Source organism: Desmodus rotundus, chromosome 2, assembly GCF_022682495.2.
Source record: "Desmodus rotundus isolate HL8 chromosome 2, HLdesRot8A.1, whole genome shotgun sequence".
Lineage (NCBI taxonomy): Eukaryota > Metazoa > Chordata > Mammalia > Chiroptera > Phyllostomidae > Desmodus > Desmodus rotundus.
The window spans coordinates 33420230-33440604 of record NC_071388.1 but is presented as its reverse complement, the minus strand read 5'-3'; the positions used below and the strand labels follow the sequence as shown (position 1 = coordinate 33440604).

The following is a 20375-nucleotide window of genomic DNA, read 5'->3' as shown; positions in this document are numbered from 1 at the left end:
ATTCCCAGAAACAGAGGAATGGATGTTTGGTATCAACGGACATTGGGTAAGTAGGGAGGATGGGGAGATCATTTCAGTAATAGATAAGCAAAGGAAAAGCATGAAGTGCGCATGATAGAATGTTTAAAAAAAAAGCATGCAGTAAATCTTTTATTGTTATAATACAGGAACATTTTCCATGTAGAAAGCCAAGCTAAATTTTTTCTTGATAACTTTTTCTCTTTCTAAAGAGAACAGAACATATTTTGCTCTTAGACCAAAGAATGTGCTCCAGAGCCACAGTTTCTCGGATCGCAATCATTCCTCATCCTCAATTTACTGCAATCAGAGTCTCCTCTCAGCACTCCACAGAAATAAATGGTTTCTGAGTCCCAATCAAGGCTTCCCAGAGGTCAGGAGAGGTTCAAGCACAACAGCCTTAGCCAAGGGGGTCACCCCTAAAAACCTCCCCCCAAGCGGCCCTCTTCAATGAAAGCTGTCGGTAGAAGCAGTGTGAAAGGAAAGCCAGTGTGTTCGTTGTTTTTACAACAGTGCTCAGATCATGAGCCAAAGGGTGAAAAGGGAGTCGGGCTGGGGGACCTTTTAACGCAGTGATTTCCCACCAACTAGCAAGCGGTGTAGCTCCAGACCGTTCGCTTAACCGTGTCTTCAGAGTTGTACCAGTGGATGGTGGAACTGCCTAACTGTGGGAGTGTTTTTATCCACTGAGGACCAGGGATTACATTTTTTTAATCCTCACCAAAGGATATGTTTATTGATTTTAGAGAGAGAGGAAGGGAGAGAGAGAGAGAAACATGGATGTGAGAAAGAAACATTGGCCAGGTGCCTCCCATATGTGTACCGACAGGGAATCGAACAGGCACCCTAGGTATGTGCCCTGACCAGAAATCGACCCCGCAGACTTTTGGTGCACAGGACAATGCTCCAACCAACCGAGCTCCCGATCCAGGGCTCATGAATATTTTACCGATTGTATCGTTCTAAACCAGATCATTAGTCTTGCCGTGTCTGGGCTCATAAGTCATTTTCATTTTGTAATTTTTCTTCTTTTAACTTAAAAAGTACTTTGGCAAATCTATACGAATAGGCTAATCTTACCCAGAGTAAACAGATATTTATTTTGGACAATTGAGACTTCTACCATCATCCGCATATCATACTGCCTGAATTTTACACACAAAGACTCAGTGCTTCAGGCTAAATATTGCCCTCATTTTGCTGTTTTCTCTGAAAATGTAAATAATCTACAGAAGTGTATGTAGCACATTGAGGAACAAAAAATATCCTGAGAACATTTGTATGACTTAAGGTAAATGACAAGCTACACCAGAAAAATTCTGAATGGAGTAAGTGATACAGAGTTGGAGCTTTGCCTGATAAAGAAGAGACATACAAAAGGGGACACAAAGAACAAGTATTAACAAATTCCTGGTTTTGCCCAAGGTGTACTTGTTTTCAACTTAACATTTTTTCCAGTGAAGTTAGTTGTATCTACCTGGTGTAGGCAACATAAGGTACCCCAGTGGCCATAATTCCAGGGAACAGGAGACCTGCACATGTGTTCTCATCCTCTCTCTCTCTTTCTGTCCCTCTTTCTTTCTTACAATGAATATTTATTGATGCTTACTTTGTGCCAGGCACTATTCTAGACACTGGGGGTACAGTGGCAAAACATACGAGATCCTTGCCCTTGTGAAGCTTACTTTATAATAGGGAGGAGACAACAATGATAAACATAATGAATAAGTAAATGATGTACTCTGCAGAAGGTGGTACACTCCAAAAGAAAAAGAAATATAGAATAAGAAATATAGAAAAAGATCAGGTGTTACTGGGATATAAAAGAACAGTTTGCAATTTTCAACAAGGTTGATGTAGACTCATTGAAAAGATTTCTTTTTTTTTATTATTGATTTTGAGAGAGAGGGAGAGAGAGAAAGAGAGAGGGAAACATTGATTTGTTGTTCCACTTATTATGCATTCACTGGTTGCTTCTTGCATGTGCCCTGACAGGCAATTGAACCCACAACCTTGGCCTGTTGGGATGATGCTTTAGCCAACTGAGATACCCAGCCGGGGCTGAGACTTCTTTTTGAGCAAAGAAGGTAAAGTGAACCATGAGGATATCAGGAGGAAGAGCATTGCAGGCAGAGGAGAGAGCTAGTGAAGGACCATAAGGTGGGAACATGCCTGGCTTGCTCAAAGAATAGCAAGGGGATCACTATATTTAGAGTGCAGCAAATAAGGTTAAAGACATAGAAAATAAGGTTGGGGGAAATGGAAGACCAAATGGTGGGCGGTTCTGTGGGCACTACCTGAGTGAAATGGGAAGCTATTATAGGATTTGGAACAGCGCAAAAATAAGGTGAACTGACTTAGGTTTAAAGGGGTCACTCTGGCCGCTGATTGAGAACAGACCGTGAGGGACAAGAGCAGACGCAGGGGAGGTATTGAGAGACTATGGCCTTAATGTAGGAGTGAGACGACGGCAGCTTGGACAGTGGCAGCGGCAGAGGCGATAGAAAGTGTTAGGGTTTTGTATCAATGTTGAAGGTAGAGCACACAGGACTTGTTGACAGATTAGATACAGAGGCATAAAAGAAAGGAAGATATAACAATGATTCCCAGGTTTGGGGCCTGAGCAACTGGAAGAATGACGTTGCCTTCCACCAAGCCAGGGGTGGCTGTGGGAGAAGCAGGAAGCAGGGGACAACAGGGGCTGGGGCGTGATGAGTGTGAGCCGTCTATCAGTTAAACTGTTCCTGAATTTGACTGGTTGCCCGATCTGAGGAAAGCCATTTATCCTCTCTCTAGGTTTGTCAGTAAAATACAAAATTTGGACTAGAAGAATTTGAAGGTCCCTCTAACATTTTTTTTTAAGTTTTACTTGGCTAAGTCATTTTTGTGGTAATTTACACAATTACTTGGGGGTGTTGTCACAGATTAAATTTCATTTTTGTAATTTTAAACAGGGTTGTCAGGGTAGACTTCATTGAAAAGATGACTTCTAGATAAAGGAACCACAGAAGTTAACCACGAAGATATCTAAGAAGGAGTATTCCAGGCAGAGAAAGGAATTAGGACAAGGATCCTGAGGTAAGAGTGGGCTTGTTCCAGAGATTGCTCCATCGGATAAGTATGGGTTAAATAGAAGGCAGAGAATTAACTGATAAAACCAACAAAAAGAGCAAGAACTCTTTTTTTTTATTTTTTTTAAATTTTTATTGTTATTCAATTACAGTTGTATGCCTTTTCTCCCCGTCCCTCCACCCCACCCCAGCCAAACCCACCTCCCTCCCCCATCTCCACCCTCCCCCTTGGTTTTGTCCATGTGTCCTTTATAGTAGTTCAATAGCAAGAACTCTTGAATGAGGGGAAAAGGGGACATAGAAAAGGTTTAAAGGATTCAAATGCTAGTGGAACATCAAATACCTTTTAGAAAAATAACAATTTGATGATTCAAGCATAAATGAATCAAAAATATAAATATCTTTTCCCTGAAATTATTAAGTTAAAAAATTCAGACATAAAATTCTTGACAAATGTGCTTTAGATAGATTTTTAATCCTTTTCTCCTCTTCAAAAAAAGCCTAAAATTTAAAAATTTGAATTGTTGTTTTTATAAACCATCTCAAATATAGCAATAATGAAATAATTTGGTTTTTAAAGAAATAATGCCAATCAAATCAATGAATGGGGAACTACTAGAAAAATAATTCAAATCACAAAATAGTAAACTTTCTAGTTGTCTGAGATCCTTTTTGGTGTAGTTAGCAGTTTAAAAATTAAGTGAAAGCCAGGAGATTTCCTCATGAAACAAGCAAAATCTTTTCTGACTTTGATATTTTCCAGATTCTTACATTTGGAATAGGCCAAATATACTCTTTTTTTCTGCTCTCCTAATAGAAATCAATGGATATCTACCACAGACCTGGCAAAATGGGAGAGATACTTCATTAATTTAGATGGAATGTGAGACCCTTCCTGGCTTCCTGGGGCTGGAATAATTGAAGTGTAAGTGGACAGGAACAAAGAGGAGAATGTGCCAGGAGAGGGAGTGTGTAAATGGCGTGTGTGGAATGCAAGTAGAAGGTAGTTACAATCCAGGAGAGTGGATTAGAGGTCTCAGATCATGCCCCTGTGTAACAATAATAACAGAAAATCCTTACAGAGTGCTTACAGTGTTCCAGGGAATGTACTTTACATATAGGTAATATCTTTGCTTCTGACAAGTGAAATATATAGCAACTGGTCGTAGAATTTTAGACTTGAAAATGCATTCCTCTGCTTTCTACCTTCTGATGTTGCAGAGTAGAATCTCGCTGCCAGCCTTTTTCCTTACCCCCATCTCTCCTTTACAAAAAACTTATTCATTCTATCTGGAAGCTTATAAGATGTTTCCCTTTATCCTTGGGTAAATACCAGAAAATACTTAAAGACTGCTTACTACATGCCAGGAAATGCTCAAAACATTTCACATATATTAATATATTTAATCCTCCCAGCAACACTTTAAAACTATTACAATTGTTACACTCATTTTATAGGTAAGAAAACAGAGAAGATAAGTAAGGTGTTCAAATTAAACAACATCCAGGATGGCGGGGTGAGAGAGGAGACCAGAGGAGATAAAGTGTAAACGCTGTTTGAAAGCCACTGTGCTTCACAGAGTGCAGGAAATTTGAAAATAGAAATTGTGTCATGGATGACGGAGCTAGTGAGATGGTGGAAGCCTGCAGTGTGCAACAGAGCAAACTAATTGAAAGAAATGTTCTGGGCCCAATGCAGGGAGAGGGCCCTGGGGCAGATCCTATCACTTCCCTCCTAAAACAGGCCTAGGAAGCAACACAATCTAGAACCATGGCTTACGTGGCCTTCCAGGATTTGGACCCCTGTACACCTCTCCACTGTAAACACATTTTTTCGTTGTCGTTTGCTTGCTTTGTTTGGGTTGCACAGCCCTTTGAATACCCTCCCTATGTTTGAGGAATTCCCGACCTTCCAGATATTGCCTCCCTGCACAAGCCACACAGTTTTTCCAGCCCCAGTTTTATCAAGGGTAGAAACGACATCAAATGTGAATGGCTGAAGAACTGGCAATGTTTAACCAGGAGGAGAGGAGACTTTGGTGGGGATGGGTGGATGAAGGAAACCATTGATGAAGACCTCTCCAAATATTTGAAGAGCCGGCAAATGAAAGAAGGCTGTGACTCAAGAGCAGAAGCTGGGACGTGGGGGAGGAGAAACCCAGGGAGAAAGAGAGAGCCAAGCGGTTGGGGGAGGGGGAGGGGCCAGGGGAACAACTTCAAAGACACTCTCCAAAATGATTGCTTTTTATACAATTCTTTCAAAAATCAACTTTCTTAAGGTATAATTTACATACAATAAAAAGCATCTATTTTAAATGTACACATTCATGAATTTTGACAAATAAGTACACCCATGTAATGCATCAAGATATAGCACATGTCTGGCACCCCACAAAGTTTCATTTTCTGCATCCAGTCACCCACTCCCACCCCCCGACCCAGGCATCCACTAATCTGATATTGGTTACTAAATCTAGATTACTCTTGCCTTTTCTAGGATTTCATATAAACACAGTACTACCTTTCAGCCTGGCTTCCGTGCTCAGCATGATGTTTTGAGATTCAGCGCTGTGACAGCATGTTTCAAGTGTTCATTTCTGTTTACCTCTCCTAGTAGTCTGTGGACTAGATATATTAAATTTGTTTATCCATTCATTTGTTGACGAACATTTGACACTTTTTCCAGATTTTTATTATCTTGAAGCTACTGTTACCATTTATGTGCAAGTGTGGCTGGGAACACCTGTTTTCATTTCTGGTGGGCAAAGACTTAGTGCAATTGCTAGGTTAAATGGTCAGCGCATATTCAACCTTACTTTTAAAAAAACAGAACGCTTCAGAAATCTGCGCATCGTCCTTGCACGGGGACCACGCTAATCCCTGTGTTGTTCCAGTTTTAGTCACCTACGTGCTGCCAAAGGGAGCTCCATATGCACCCTGTTAGGAAATCGCCAAGCTCTTTGACAAAAATGGGGGTGCTATCTTATTTCTCCAAATTATTTTTTTAAAGTTTTATTTATTTATTTTTACAGAGAAAGGAAGGGAGGGAGAAAGAGAGGGAGAGAAACACCAACGTTTGAGAGAAACACCAATCAGTTGCTGAATGGGGACCTGACCCCCCAACCCAAGCGTGTGTCCTGACCAGGAATCGAGCCAGTGACCTTTTACTTTAAGGGATGACACTCAACCAACTGAGTCATGCCAGTCAGGGTGGACGTACGATCTTATATTTCTACCAGCACTCTGTGAGATTCCCAGTTGTGCCACACCCTTGCCAGCATTGAGTATTGTAAGTCTTTAAATCGGAGCTCTTCTCATAGGTATATAGTGGTATATTATATCATCACGGTTTTAACTTGCACTTCCTTAATGACTAATGATTTCGGATGTTGAGTGTTTTTTCAGGCGCTTAGTTGTTGTTCATGTAACTTCTCTGGTGAAGTGTTTGTTCAAATCTTTTGCCCATTTCTCATGAGCTGTTATTAATTATAACATTCTATTTTCTGGATAGAAGTCCTTTACCTGGATTATGTTTTGCAAATATTTTATGGAAACCACGGCTTGAATTTGATTTTCTTAACAGTACCTTTTTAAGAGAAAAAGTTTTTAATCTTCATGAAGGGGGTCAAAGTTTATGTTTTTGCAACTGGAAATACAATTGTTCTCTTATCATTTGTTGAAGATGCAGTGATTTCATTATTGAACTACTTTGGTATTTCTTTGTCAAAAATCAAATGATCCTTTATGTGTGGGTCTGTTTGGGGGCTCTTTGTGCTGTTCTATTGATCTCTATGTCTTTTTTTTTTTTTTATAAGAAGACTTTAAAGATTTTATTTATTTATTTTTAGAGAGAAGAGAGGGGAGGGAGAAAAAGAAGTAGAGAAAGATCAATGTGAGAGAGAAACACGAATTGGTTGCCTCTTGCATGCCCCCAACCAGGGACGTGGCCTGCAGCCCAGGCGTGTGCCCTCACCAGTAACTGAACAGGCAACCTTTTGGTCTGTGGAACAACACCCAACCCACTGAGCCACACCAGTCAGGGCTCCGTTCTGTTCTTATACTAGCACCACAGTCGTGCATGATGTGACTTTATAGTAAATCTTGAAAGAGGCAGTGTATTTCCTCAACTTTGTTCTTCTTTTTCAAAATCTCCTACTTCAAATTTTTTGTATTTACATATAACAGCGCTGAATCTCAAAAACCTCGTGCTAAGCACAGAAACCAGACGTAAAAGGTAGTATTATGTTTATATGATATTCTAGAAAAGGCAAGAGTAATCTAGATTTAGTGACCAAAATCAGATTAGTGGAGGCCTGGGTCTGGGGGTGGGAGTGAGTGACTGGATGGAGAAAATGAAACGTTGTGGGGTGACGGGAATGAGCAGTGACTGCCAATAGATACAGGGTTTCTTTTTAGGGTGATAAAAATGTTCTAGAATTAGATAGTGGTGAGGTTTACATAATCTTGCATGTTTACTGAATTACTAAATACCACTGCACTGTACACTTTAAATGAGTGAACTTTATAGCACGTGAATTATATCTCAATTAAAAACAGTAAAACAGGATAAACCAACTTTTCTTTCCTGAGATAAACATTCCTTGAATGTGATACGCTACCGTTTCTATATATTACTGGGTCTGATATACCAAAATTCTGTTAAAGGTTTTTCTGCCTATTGCTATGTAGTCTTTCTTGTAATTCTTGGGTTTTAAGCAGCATATACTATCTTCATAAGAACAATTTTATTGAATATATTTATTTCTTCTTTAAATGTTTAGTAGAATTTACCAGTGAAGCCATTTTAATCTGGAATTTCTTTGTGGGAAGGTTTTGAATTACGAACTCAATTTCTTTAATACATACTATTTTTTAATACAGATATATTTTTCTTGAATACTTTTGGTAGTTTGTATTTTTCTATGAATTTATCAAATCTATTGACATAAAGTCGTTTCTAATACTCCCTTATTGTTCCTTTTTTGAGGGATCTATGATGATATTCTTGTTTTCATTCCAGATAGTGATAATTTATGTCTTCTCTCTTTCTTCATCAAGCAGGTTAGAAATTTATCAATTCTATTAAAAATTTAAAAGAAATCTTTTTGGTGTTATTGACTTCCTTTGTCCTATTTCATTGACTTCTGCTCTTAGTTTTATCATTATTTTTTTCTGCTTACTATGGATTTAATTGCTTCGTTTTCTAGTTTCTTAAAGTAAAAACTTAGATTATGTATTTGAGCATTAATTAAGCCAGAAATTTCCCTCTGTATATGCTTTAGCTATCTGTCATACATTTTGAAATGTGGTGTTTTCATTTTTATTTAGTTCAAATATATTCTAATTTCTTTTGTGATTTCTTCTTTGAGTTATTTAAAAATGTGTTGTTCAACTTCAAAATATTTGGGGAGTTTCAGGGATATTTTTCTTATTCATTTCCATTTAATTTTGTTGTGATTTCCATGCTTCTAAACTTATTGAGATTTCTTTTAAGGTCTAGAATAAGATCTATAGTTGTGAGTGCTCCGTTGGCATTTGAAAAGAATGTGCTTTCTACTGTCATTTGGTGGAGTGTTAAACAGAATGTTAGTGCTCAAGCCCCGGTATCGTTAGTACTGTCTACTTGTTCTATCAATTACTGAAAGAGGAGTGTTGACCTCTTCAAACATAATTGTAGATTCATGTATTTTCTCTTCTAGTGTATCAATTTTGCTTCATGTATTTTGAGGCTGTTTTTAAGTGCGTGAATATTTAATATTTTTATGTCTTCCTGATGAATTGACCTCATTATAATTATGAAGTATTCTTTTTTTATCCCTTGTTCTAAATTCAATTTTTTCTTAAGTAGAGCCATTATAACTCTCTTGATTAGTGTGTGTGTGATATATTACTTTATTTGTGTCTCTATATTTAAAATGGGTTTATTGTAAGTGGCATATAGTTGGGTCTTGCTTTTATATTTTTAATGTAAAATATAACGGACACTGTGGAATTATGTAGTAAAATGTACATCATGTAAAATGGGCCACTTAAGCCATTTTAAGTATATGTTTCTGTGCCATTCACATCGGTGTGCAACCACAACCACTATCTTTTTCCATGATTTTAAAATTATTACAAACAGAAACTCTGTCCCTATTAAACAATAACTCTTCACTGTCTCCAGCCCCCAACCCCCCATAGCATCTATTCTACTTCCTGTTTCTTTGAATTTGTCTATTCTAGGGGCCTCCTATAGGTAGAATATTTGTTGTTTTGTGTCTGCTTCTTTCACTTAGCATAGTGTTTTCATGATTCATTCATGTTGTATTGTTGTATTTATCATGTGTCAGAATTTTAATCTTTGTACAGATAAATAATATTCTATGGCATACATATACCACATTTAAAAAATTCAGTTAGGCCCCTGGCCAGTGTGGCCCAGTTCTTTTGGCATCGTCCCACACAGCAAAAAGGCACAAGTTCGATTCCTGGTCAGGGTACATGCCTAGGTTGAGGGTTTGGTCCCTGGTCAAGCATGTTGGAGAGGCAGCCAGCTGATATTTCTATCCCTCTCATTCTCCCTCCCTTCCCTGCTGTCTAAAAAAATTACATTAGAAATCAGTTAGTTTTTGCTTTTTTTAAATCTCGTTTTATCATTTATTTTTTTATTTTTATTTTTTAAAAGATTTTATTTATTTATTCTTAGATGGAGGGGAAGGGAGGAGAAAGAGAGGGAGAGAAACATCAATGTGTGAGAGAAACATCTATTGGTTGCTTCTCACACACACTCTGACTGAGGACCAGGCTGCAATCCAGGCATGTGCTCTGCTTGGGAATTGGGAATGGAACTGGTGACCTTTTCTTTTGCAGGACAACACACAACTGAGCTACACCAGTCAGGGCTGGACCATTTATCTTTAATGTAATTACTGATATAGTGGGGTTTAAAACAATATTTTGTTATTATCTTTCTATTTGTCTCATTATTATTTCTTCCTTATTTCCACTTCTTTAGGATTCTTTTTTTTCAGTATAAATTTTATTTAAAATATTGAAATTTTTCTCTTTAGAAGTTCTATCTGAGACTATTTGTATCTTCCTTACGTGTGTATTGTCATATCTTTGTGAGCACATAGTGCATATTTAAATAGGTATTTTAGAATACATGTCTGTTAATTTTATTATCTCTGTTATTTCAGGATCTGTTTTCATTTACTAATTTTTGGGCTGGTTACAGATCACATTTTCTTATTTCCTTATATGTCTGGTGATTTTTTAATTAGATAATGAAGATTATGAATTTTATTTCTTTAGTGCTACATTTTGTTGCATTCCTTTAAAGAAAGTTAGACTTTTTTTTGGTAGGTAGATTACTTTCAGGTCAGGGCGGGTTTTTTTTTTTTTTTTATCACATTGAGGCTTGTTTTTAAGTTTTTTTAAAAAGGCTTCTAGAACAGCTTAATTCTAGAGCTGATTTAGCCTCAGTTCTAAGGCATGGCCCTTCTCAGATCTTCTCAGACCTCTGTTAAATGACTAAGTATTCAACCAGATTTCCCCACTCTGAATGGAGGAAATTCAAATATTTTTCGGTCCTATGTAATTTCTGGGAATTGCTCACTGCTTACTTTACGGATCCTCAGTCATTAGTCTTTCCTCACGAGATTTTCATGCCTAACAACAAGGGGTTGTATCTCATCCATACGCAGATGGATATTGAGCAAAAACTTAAAGGGATTCTTACGCAGATTTCTGGACCTCTTTCTCTGTTCAGCGCTCTCTCTCTCTCTCTCTCTCTCTCTCTCTCTCTCTCTCTGCTTTTAAGATTATATCTTCCTGGCCTACCCAAATTGGTTTCCTCAACAAGATGCTGACTTCTTTTCCCCCATGCCTTCAGAAACTTCTTACTCAAGGCAGTAATCTGGGATAATCATAGGCGTGCTCTTAGGGATCTAGTTCTGCACTACCTGATGCCTAATGTCTGAAAATTGCTATTTCATCTATTTTGCCTGATCCTTTTGTTGTTTATGGTGGGAAGGCAATTTCTGTAGCAGTTAATCCTTCATAGGTGGAAATGAAAATTCCCCTCCCGAAAATGTCAGAGCCATTAAGTTGACATGGGAGATAAGACTGATGACAAGCCCTTAGAGGAAGCATGGTGAAAGATGAGACCAAAACATCGGAGGTCAGTTTGCGAGACATTTGCATACCTATGTCAAAAACAGTCCCTTTTTGGAGTATCACTCACCCTCACTCACGCACTGGCCAGCTCTCTTCCCCTGTAGACTCCAGGGCACTTCCGAGGCCCTTTATGACCTAAGGTTCTATTTCTTTTAAATGTCTTTGGATTCGAAACATTTCGATGTCTATATGATATCTTGCTATTCACAAAGATCAATGAGGTTCTCCAAGTTCATGTCTCATTGTTTCCCTGTATGAAACTACATCCTGTAGGCCTACACTGCTGTGCGCTTAGTGAAGATGTTTAATTACATTGAAACTCAAGGGTCCATTGCTAAAAGCAGCTAAATATTGATCTGAACACAATGACAATAAAATCTACACAGATTTTTGGCTTTCTCATTAGTGTTATCATGTTGTCAAAGTTTTTTTCAGATTTCTGGTTTTACAAATACACACTTGGACTTTTTAATTTGGTAAACGGTAGTGTAAGTTAGGCATTAATTCCCTTATCATACAAAAGGAATCATTCTTCTGTAAACGTAAATTAAAAAACAGCCAATCGAGATCCCCCATCCCCACCCAGTCTTTGTGCTGACGGAAGTACTGTGGTTTTTGCTGTGTTCACAAGCTGACAGACTGGACAGTACATTTTTCACATTGTTTTAGCCCATGTAAATTTTTCGAAATAAATGGTTCCTGCCTGCCAAGCCTCAGTGAATAACACCGACTTTTTTTCTCAGTCCACGAAGCTTACCACATGGATTACATATATGCATTACTCATACAACACAATCATTGGCCCATATGCCAGAATGAAATGTGATTTTACAGTTGCCTCTCGAGCGCACATTTCCAGCTTTGGTTCCACATATAAGGAGACAGATTTGCAACTTTTTTTTTATACAGATTCAAGCACATTTCACCTCAAGAAGTATATGCTCTGTAGACTCGTTCTTTCGTGGTGGGAAACTCTTGCTCTTTTCAGACAATCTGTCACCTATGAAAAAAAGAGCAACACTGCACTGTCTGCTTTTTTAAAACTTAAAACGGGTCCAAAGGAAAAAGTGCCTTGGAAATCCTTCACTGGTTTGTTTTTGTAGAACAGCTGGTGATGAGGCTCATGTGCTAATCACGTCCAGTTGCTGCTGGTCAAGTTGCACATTCAGGAAATTCATAATTAGGTGGTTATATCCCCTGAGTTCCCTCTGAAGCACTCCTTACAACTCTCTTACAACTCTGGATTTGTCTTGTTCTTTGTCATTCGAAACAAGCAAAAGGGAGAGACACACAGACAGACAGACAGACACACACACGAGAGAGAGAGAGGAAAATTGAAATGGAATTTAAAATAGTAATGCCTCTAAACTAAACCAAATTGTCTTATGACTGTCGACCCTCTCTTAAAATAGCCACAGGATGTGTATATATTGTGAGTGTGTGTGTGTAGTTCTTAGAAACATTGAAAAAGGGTTAAAAACTTTTTAAAAGTATGTTCTCCCTAAAAATTGTGCTCTGGAAGGTTCGTCTTCTTATATTATGATTTAAAGAGTGTGGATTTAAGATAAACTTGTACTACCTGAATTTCCAGGGTTAGATTTTAACATTTTATATGAATTGCGTGTATTTCCTTATTCTATTTCCCTCTCCATCCTCCCACTTGAGATTATTTGATAATTAATACAATGTGGCACTTTATAGCTTTCAGTTTGTCAGCCCCTTGCTGATTATCAGCAAGTTTCTCAGTTCTGTATCAGAAGATCTGGCTTCTAATATATACATTGAAACAGCAGGGTTTCTTGGGTTCTTTCTTAGTCAGTTTTAGTGAAAATGAGGGAAAAGAAAATGTCCCATGAGTTTAACTGTGGTGAGGAATATGTATAATTATTTTCCTAATAATCTTAGACTACTAACTGTTAATTCAGAGACATAATGGAAATAAAAAGGGGTTCAAGTTAGGTACCATATACTAGTTAAGCAAAATGGAAACCAAATAGAATTCCTCAAAAAGGATTGCCATATGATCCAGTAATTCCAATTCTTGATACCCAAAAATATTGAAAGCAGTTAAACAAATATTTGTACACAAATTTTTATAGCAGAACTATTTCCAAATAGCCCAAAGGTGAAAGCAATCCAAATGTCCAGCAGTGGATGAGTGGAGGAGCAAACTGTGATATTTATGTATATTCAGCCATAAAAAGGAATGAAGTACTGCCACATGCTACGACATGGATGCGTCTTAAAAACATGCTAAGTGAAAGAAACCAGACACAAGTGCCACATATTGAATGATTCTATTTAAATTAAATACCCAGAATAGGTAAATCTATGAGGCTGAAAGCAGATTGGTTGTTGCAAAGGAATGAGGAAGGAGAGAATAGGAAATACTGCTGAATGGATACAGGGCTTTATTTCTGAGTGATGAAAATGTTTGGAACTAGATAGAAGCAGTGTATTTAATGCCATTGAAATGTTCACCTTAAAATAATTTTATGTGGTATGAATTTCACCTCAATAAAATAGTTCAAGTTTAAAAAACCCAATAAAACAATAAAGTATGCTTTCTGTAAGGGCCAAATACTTCTTAGAGCTTATAGAACTTGATGTTCTTAATAGAATTGTAGGTAGGACCACAGTCTAGCAAAACAATGGAGCTTTGCTTGATTTTTTTTCCCAAAAGCTAACTTAAAATATTAATTCATGTGTTAAAACAAGACTTGTGAGCATGGCGATAATCACTTTCATATGTTTTCCTCTAAAAATAGGTCCTTACATTAATTATTTCATAGTTATTGTGGCATCTTCTCATATCAAATATGAACTGCTTTTGCAGGAATACTTTCTCCCCTCCTTAATTTTACTAAATACAAATTGATCATTGAGGAATTCTAATATAGTTTTTTCTCATATTAAGGAAGAAGAGAGCTTAGAAATAGAAAGAAAAGGGCAGTTGCATTTAGGATTAAAGTATTCTTTCAAAAAATATACAAATAAAATTGTAGAAAAATAAAACAGTACACATAGCAAAAGAGTAAAATGGATGAAGTTAGGCATGAGCGATTGCCTTTAGCCCTTCTGCGATTGCGCGTCCTTCCTGGCCCCCAGGAGGGACTGGACAAGTAGACAAGTAGTCGTCCTTTCCTGAGGGGAGCATGAGAAGATGGGACAGAGACAGACTTCTTCCTGCTGCCTTAACAGGGCACTGACGGGCTGCCAGATGTCACCATGTGGGTTTTCAGGGCAGAGACTTCCAGGCAGGCCACCATTCATAAACTGTCAATGCTTGACATACACCAGCAGCTGGAGCTCGGCCCTGATGAACAGATCACTCAAGACCAGGCAGCCAGAGAGTGAAGGACAAGCTGAACATTCAGAAGAGGCTCCCCAGGAGTCAAAGAGGCCAGAGGACAGAGAACACAACTTAAACTTGGACAGAAAAGATAATGTAAGTACCTAAGGATATACAACAGCTACACAATAGAGTCTTCCTGGGCTTAAAAAAATTTAAAAAACCATTATTTTTACACTTAAAATTCACTAGGGAAGAAAATGGTTACTGTTGAAATCCAGCTAGTAGCCTGGACACTGGATACAAGATATATTCTGAAGCTCATAGTAAAAGAAGAAGAAGAAGAAGAAGAAGAAGAAGAAGAAGAAGAAGAAGAAGAAGAAGAAGAAGAAGAAGAAGAAGAAGAAGAAGAAGAAGAAGAAGAAGAAGAAGTCATGAGGAGAGAGATGGAAGAGAGGTTTCAGGAAACTGATGTGCAAATAACTGGAGTTCTAGAGGGAAAAAATGAGTAGGAGAACACATGTTTAAACAAAAGAGAATGCAAAACACAGAGGAAGATTTTCCTGGATTGAAGAAAGAACATCAAGTTTCAGGCAAAAATGATAGGACAAGATATATATGTATATAAATACTTATATAGATATTCTTTTGCAGCATCTATTTACCTATCAGTCTACAATATGTGTATATACACATGGCTAGATATAGCCTGGTAAAATTATTGAACTCCAAAGATAAAGAGAAAAATCCTATTTGTTTTTTAAAATTAAATTAAATAGAAAGAGGAAAAAGAAGAGGGAGAGAAACGGTGATGTGAGAGAGAAACATCGATGGTTGCCTTCTGCAAGCACCCCAACTGGGAATCGAACTGGTAAACTTTCAGTCCATAGGATGACACCCAACTAATTGAACCATGCTGGCCAGGGCAAAAATCTTATTCTTTCTGTGCAGAAGTTTGTAAATTATTTATAAAGGAAAAAGATTAGACTGTCACTGAAGTTGTCTTTTGCGATACTGGAAACTAGAAGACAATGGAACACATTTTTGACTTAAAAATATATTTCACCTGCTAGGGTACAAGAAAGATGTCTGCAGACATGTGAGGATTCCAAGAAGTCATACATCTCATTACTCATCTGAGAAAAAATACTAGAAAAAGATTTTATTAATAAAATTTAAAAAAACATAAAACAGAGACTTGAAGAAAAGAGAAAGCCATAGTGAGCAATGAACTTGTGATACTTACTTTAAAATAAGTGGACAATGATAGACTTGGAATGTGTAACATAAGTACTAAATGAAGGTCCCAAGAATAGAGAAGTATACCAAAAAGGAAACTTCTAATAATAATCTGGAATTAAAAAAACTAAACCACCTCAGCAAAACTAAAGGGTTGTGGTGAGCAGGGGCATGAGAAGGACTCAAGCAAAAACATTCTAAAGGCTTTGTCACTTGGAAGGAGAGCAAGGAGGAAGTTGTCATAGAAGTCTTCTTCAAGCTTACATGTATGATGGGTGGAGAGGGGCAATGGAGTAATAGAACTCCATTGGTGTCTTCTTTTCAAGGAATACTAGGGAAATATCTGATTTCTTATGAGAGCTGGGAAAAGGCAGGTAACAATGATGAAATGTAAAAGGAGAGTAAAATCTCAAAGCAAGTATGGTCATATTAATATTGCAGAACATAGAATTTAAGCCTTGAATTTCGAAACAGAAAAAAAGGAGAAACACTGTGTGATAATGAAAAGCATCATTTATGAAGAAAATAAGACAGTCTTGTGTTTGTATGCATGAAAAAACATAGCAGCTCAGCAAATTAAGGAACTAGTAGAAATCCAATTGTTGAATACAATGTTATAGTAAAAGACTTGAACATCAGAATCTCACAGTTCTGGCACATAGATAGATACAGGATGGCAGACAGATAAAGACACAGAGAAACTAAATAATACAATCGTGAAGCTTATTTTATATGGATACAGTCATCCTTATTTGTGGGCTCCGTATTTGTGAGTTGTCACTTGATAAAATGTATTTTAACCCCCAGATGAGTATTTGTAGCACTTTTGCAGCCATTCACAGACGTGTCCGAAACTGAAACTCTGAGCTGCCTAACAGGCACATTCCCAGCTGAGGTCAAACAAGGCGACACTCCCTCTCCTTGTTTTGGCTGTCATCTGATAAACAAGTGTACTTTTTGCAGTCTATATAGTGCCATAGTTTTCATGTTTTTGTTGTTAATTTCTTCTTTTTAACGGCTCCCAAGCACAGTACCGAAGTGTTGTCTGACATTGCTAAGCACAAGAAGGCTGTAATGTACCTTTTGGGTTACTATGGGTGGTAGATAAAGTTTATTCAGCATGAGTTGTACCGTTGGCTGTAAATTTAATGTTAATTAATCATCAATATGAATTAAGTAAGGTGTCTTTAAAGAGAGGTACACATAAAGGAAGGTTATGTGCAGATTGGTTGAATAATGCTGTCACGGGAGGCGCATAGGAACCTAGCCCTGTGTCCCACCTCGGAGCAATCGTCCAGTGTTCACAGTGACTTTATAGGACATACCTACAGTGTGTAATGAAAATCAGCTGTATGCAGAGTTAGAACTTTAAGTTCCTCAAATACATAGTGTACATGTTTTAGTATTTCATGGAACATTTCTAAAAAGTACTTACATGTCTTTTCTTAAAGAACAGGTAGGTGGAGGTGGAAGACAGCATAAGGGGTATAAATGATAATGGAAAAATATAATAAAAAATCACTAAGAAGAAAAGAAAGAAATGAAGAGAATACAAAAACCTAACTACATGGGAATCACGAAGCACGTATCTTGGGAGGTGGGTGGTGCTGCTCAGGGGACCAGTGTCCCTGAGCTGGGTGGCGGTGACTGGCTTGTCTGGTCAAGATAGAGACGTAGGTAAACATGGCTCACCTACTCACACAACCACAGCAAAAATTACAACTAAAACAAAATACTTATCGCCCAGAATTGTCAGAAAATTGAGCTGTATGGAAGTCTGACAACCAAGGAATTAAAGAAGTCACAATCACTCAGGTAGGAGGGGCAGAAACACGGAACAGATGGTCCAGTACCCATGTGTGGTGGCTAGAAATTGGAAAGGACATCTCAGGAGCAAGGGATCCCAGCCCTACATCAAACCCCCAGCCCAGAGTTCTAGTGCCATGGAAGATAAGTCCTCATAATTTCTGGCTACAAAAGCAGAGGGGGTTGGGGCAGTGGAAGAAACTGCAGGATTCTCAAGCATCCCCTCTTAAAGGGCTACAATGAATTTAGGACTTACCTCCTCTTGGCTCCAGCACCAAGACAGCAGTTTGAAGGGCACCCGTGGCATATGGAGAGAAACTGAAGTGTCTGACATCAGGATCACTGTCAGGGGACAGCTTCCTCCCAGACAAAATTCCAGAGGCCAGGCAGCAGCCAATCTCCTTTTTCTGAGCCCTCCCCCACGCAGAGCCAGATAATGGCTGCACCATATCTGAGACTCCATCAGCCTAGTTACAGGGGCTGCCTCATCCTGGTGATTATGTAAGGCTCCTCCCCATCCAGCTTATGGTGTGCTTTTCTATATTAGGATATGCTACTAAAAAAGGAGTCAAAGCAGCTTCACCTAATACATAGAAACAAACACAGGGAGGCTGCCAAAATGAGGGGACAAAGAAATATGGCCCAGATGAAAGAACAGAACAAAACTCTAGAAAAAGAACTAAGTAAAATGAAGATAAGCAATCTATCAGATGCAGAGTTCAAAACACAAGCTATTAGGATGCTCAAGGAACTCATTGGGTACTTCAGCAGGATAAAATAGACCCAGGCAGAAACGAAGGTTAGACTAAGTGAAATAAAGAAAAACTTACAGAGACGCAACAGTGGAGTGGATGAAACCAAGAATCACATCAATGATTTGGAATTTAAGGAAGGAAAAAAAACATTTTATCAGAACAGCAAGAAAAAAAAAAGAATCCAAAAAAATGAGGAACGGGTAAGGAGCCTGTGGGGCAACTTCAAATGTACCCACATTTGAATCATAGGGGTGCCACAAGGAGAAAAGAAAGAGCAATAAATTGAAAACGTATTTGAAACAATAATGAAAGAAAACTTCCCTAATTTGGTGAAGGAAATAGACATACACATCCAGGAAACAGAGTCCAAAACAAGTTGAACCCAAAGAGAACCACACCAAGACACATCATAATTAAAATGCCAAAGCTTAAAGATAAAGAAAAAATCTTAAAGCAGAGAGAGATAAGCAGATAGTCACCTACAAAGGAATTCCCATAAGACTGTCAGCTGATTTCTCAAAAGAAACCTTTGAGGCTTGAAGGCTAGAGGGGACCCTCAAGAAGTATTCAAAGTGATGAAAAGCAAGGACCTACAACCTAGATTACTCTATCCAGCAAAGCTATCATTTAGACTCAAAGGGCAGATAAAGTGCTTCCCAGATAAGGTAAAGCTAAAGGAGTTCATCATTACCAAGCCATTATTACAAGAAATGTTAAAGGGATTTATTTAAGAAAAGAATACCAAAACTAGGAACATTAAAATGGGAATAAATTCACAACTATTAACAACTGAATCTAAAAAAGAAACTAAGCAAATAAGAAGAGCAGGAATGGTATCATAGATATGGTGATCATTTGGAAGATTATCAGTTGGGAGGGGGAAGGGAGAGAATGGGGTGAAGGTGCATGGATTAAGAAGTACAAATTGGTAGGTACAGAATAGGCAGGGTGATGTTAAGAACATATAGGAAATGGAGTAGCCAAAGAACTTATATGCATGACTCATGGATGTGAACTAAGAGGGGGGAATTGTCAGAGGGAATGGGGGTACTGGGTGGAAAGGGACAAAGGGGGAAAATTTGGACAACTGTAGGAGCATAATCAATAAAATATATTTTTTAAAATGTGAAGGATATGATAAAAGAAGTCCCTTGTACACACTCTTTAAGGATAAGGTCCAATCTTTTCGTCTACCCATCATACTTGCTGTGTGTCCAGTAAACATTCAATATATACTACTTTCTAACAAAAAAAAGAATAAAGATGCTAAAATATAGAAACTTTATCACAATTTACAAAAGAACCAAAAGAAGTAAAAATGAACTAGGGAGAAAAAATTTTAAAAAGTAAAATCTGAAATTAAAGAAATAAGAAGCAAAAGTAGTACAAAGAATAAAGAGCTCAAAATCAGGTTATTTGAATGACATAGAAAAGGAGAAAACATTTTTAATTGAAATTAAGGAATACAGGAAGAGCAAAAAATATGCAAGATTGTAAATAAGAAAAGGCATGTAAAGATAAATACCAAAGAGAAGAAAAGAAAACATCATGTGCAATTCTGTAATAAATTTGAAACCTGCACAATTTCCTAGCAAACAATATGACATAACAATAAACCAAGTAAAGACAGGAAACTTGAATAAAACTGATTACTACAGAAGAGTTTTTAAAGTGATTTTAGATCTAGCATTTAAAAAGCCAATGGATCAAATGTCTTCCTATCTGAATTCTAGCAAACCTTTGAAGTAAATAATTGAAAGATTATCTAAACTGTCCCAGATCTTAGAAAAAATAGAGAGCACCCCAATTTATTTGATGAAGTCAGAAGAATTTTAATAGCAAACCCAATAAAAGGAGTATCAAATAATAATTTGACCAAGCAAGGAACTGTGAGAACACATTTTCTATTCTTTTTCATTTTAAATCATGTCAAACTCACAGAACAGCACAGAAACAGTATAAAGAAATCCTACGTACTCTTCACCCAAAGACACTATTCAGGTTTTGCCAACTCTCCCTGTAATGTCCTTTGCA

The 20375-nt window shown here is 37.6% G+C and overlaps 1 non-coding gene across 1 annotated transcript; it reads right to left on the bottom strand.

Moving 5' to 3' along the window:
* Window positions 1-5909: 5909 nt before the first annotated feature.
* Window positions 5910-6014, bottom strand: LOC112309813 (U6 spliceosomal RNA). The gene has a single exon (XR_002975308.1). It is a non-coding gene; the product is annotated as a U6 spliceosomal RNA (small nuclear RNA).
* Window positions 6015-20375: the final 14361 nt, after the last annotated feature.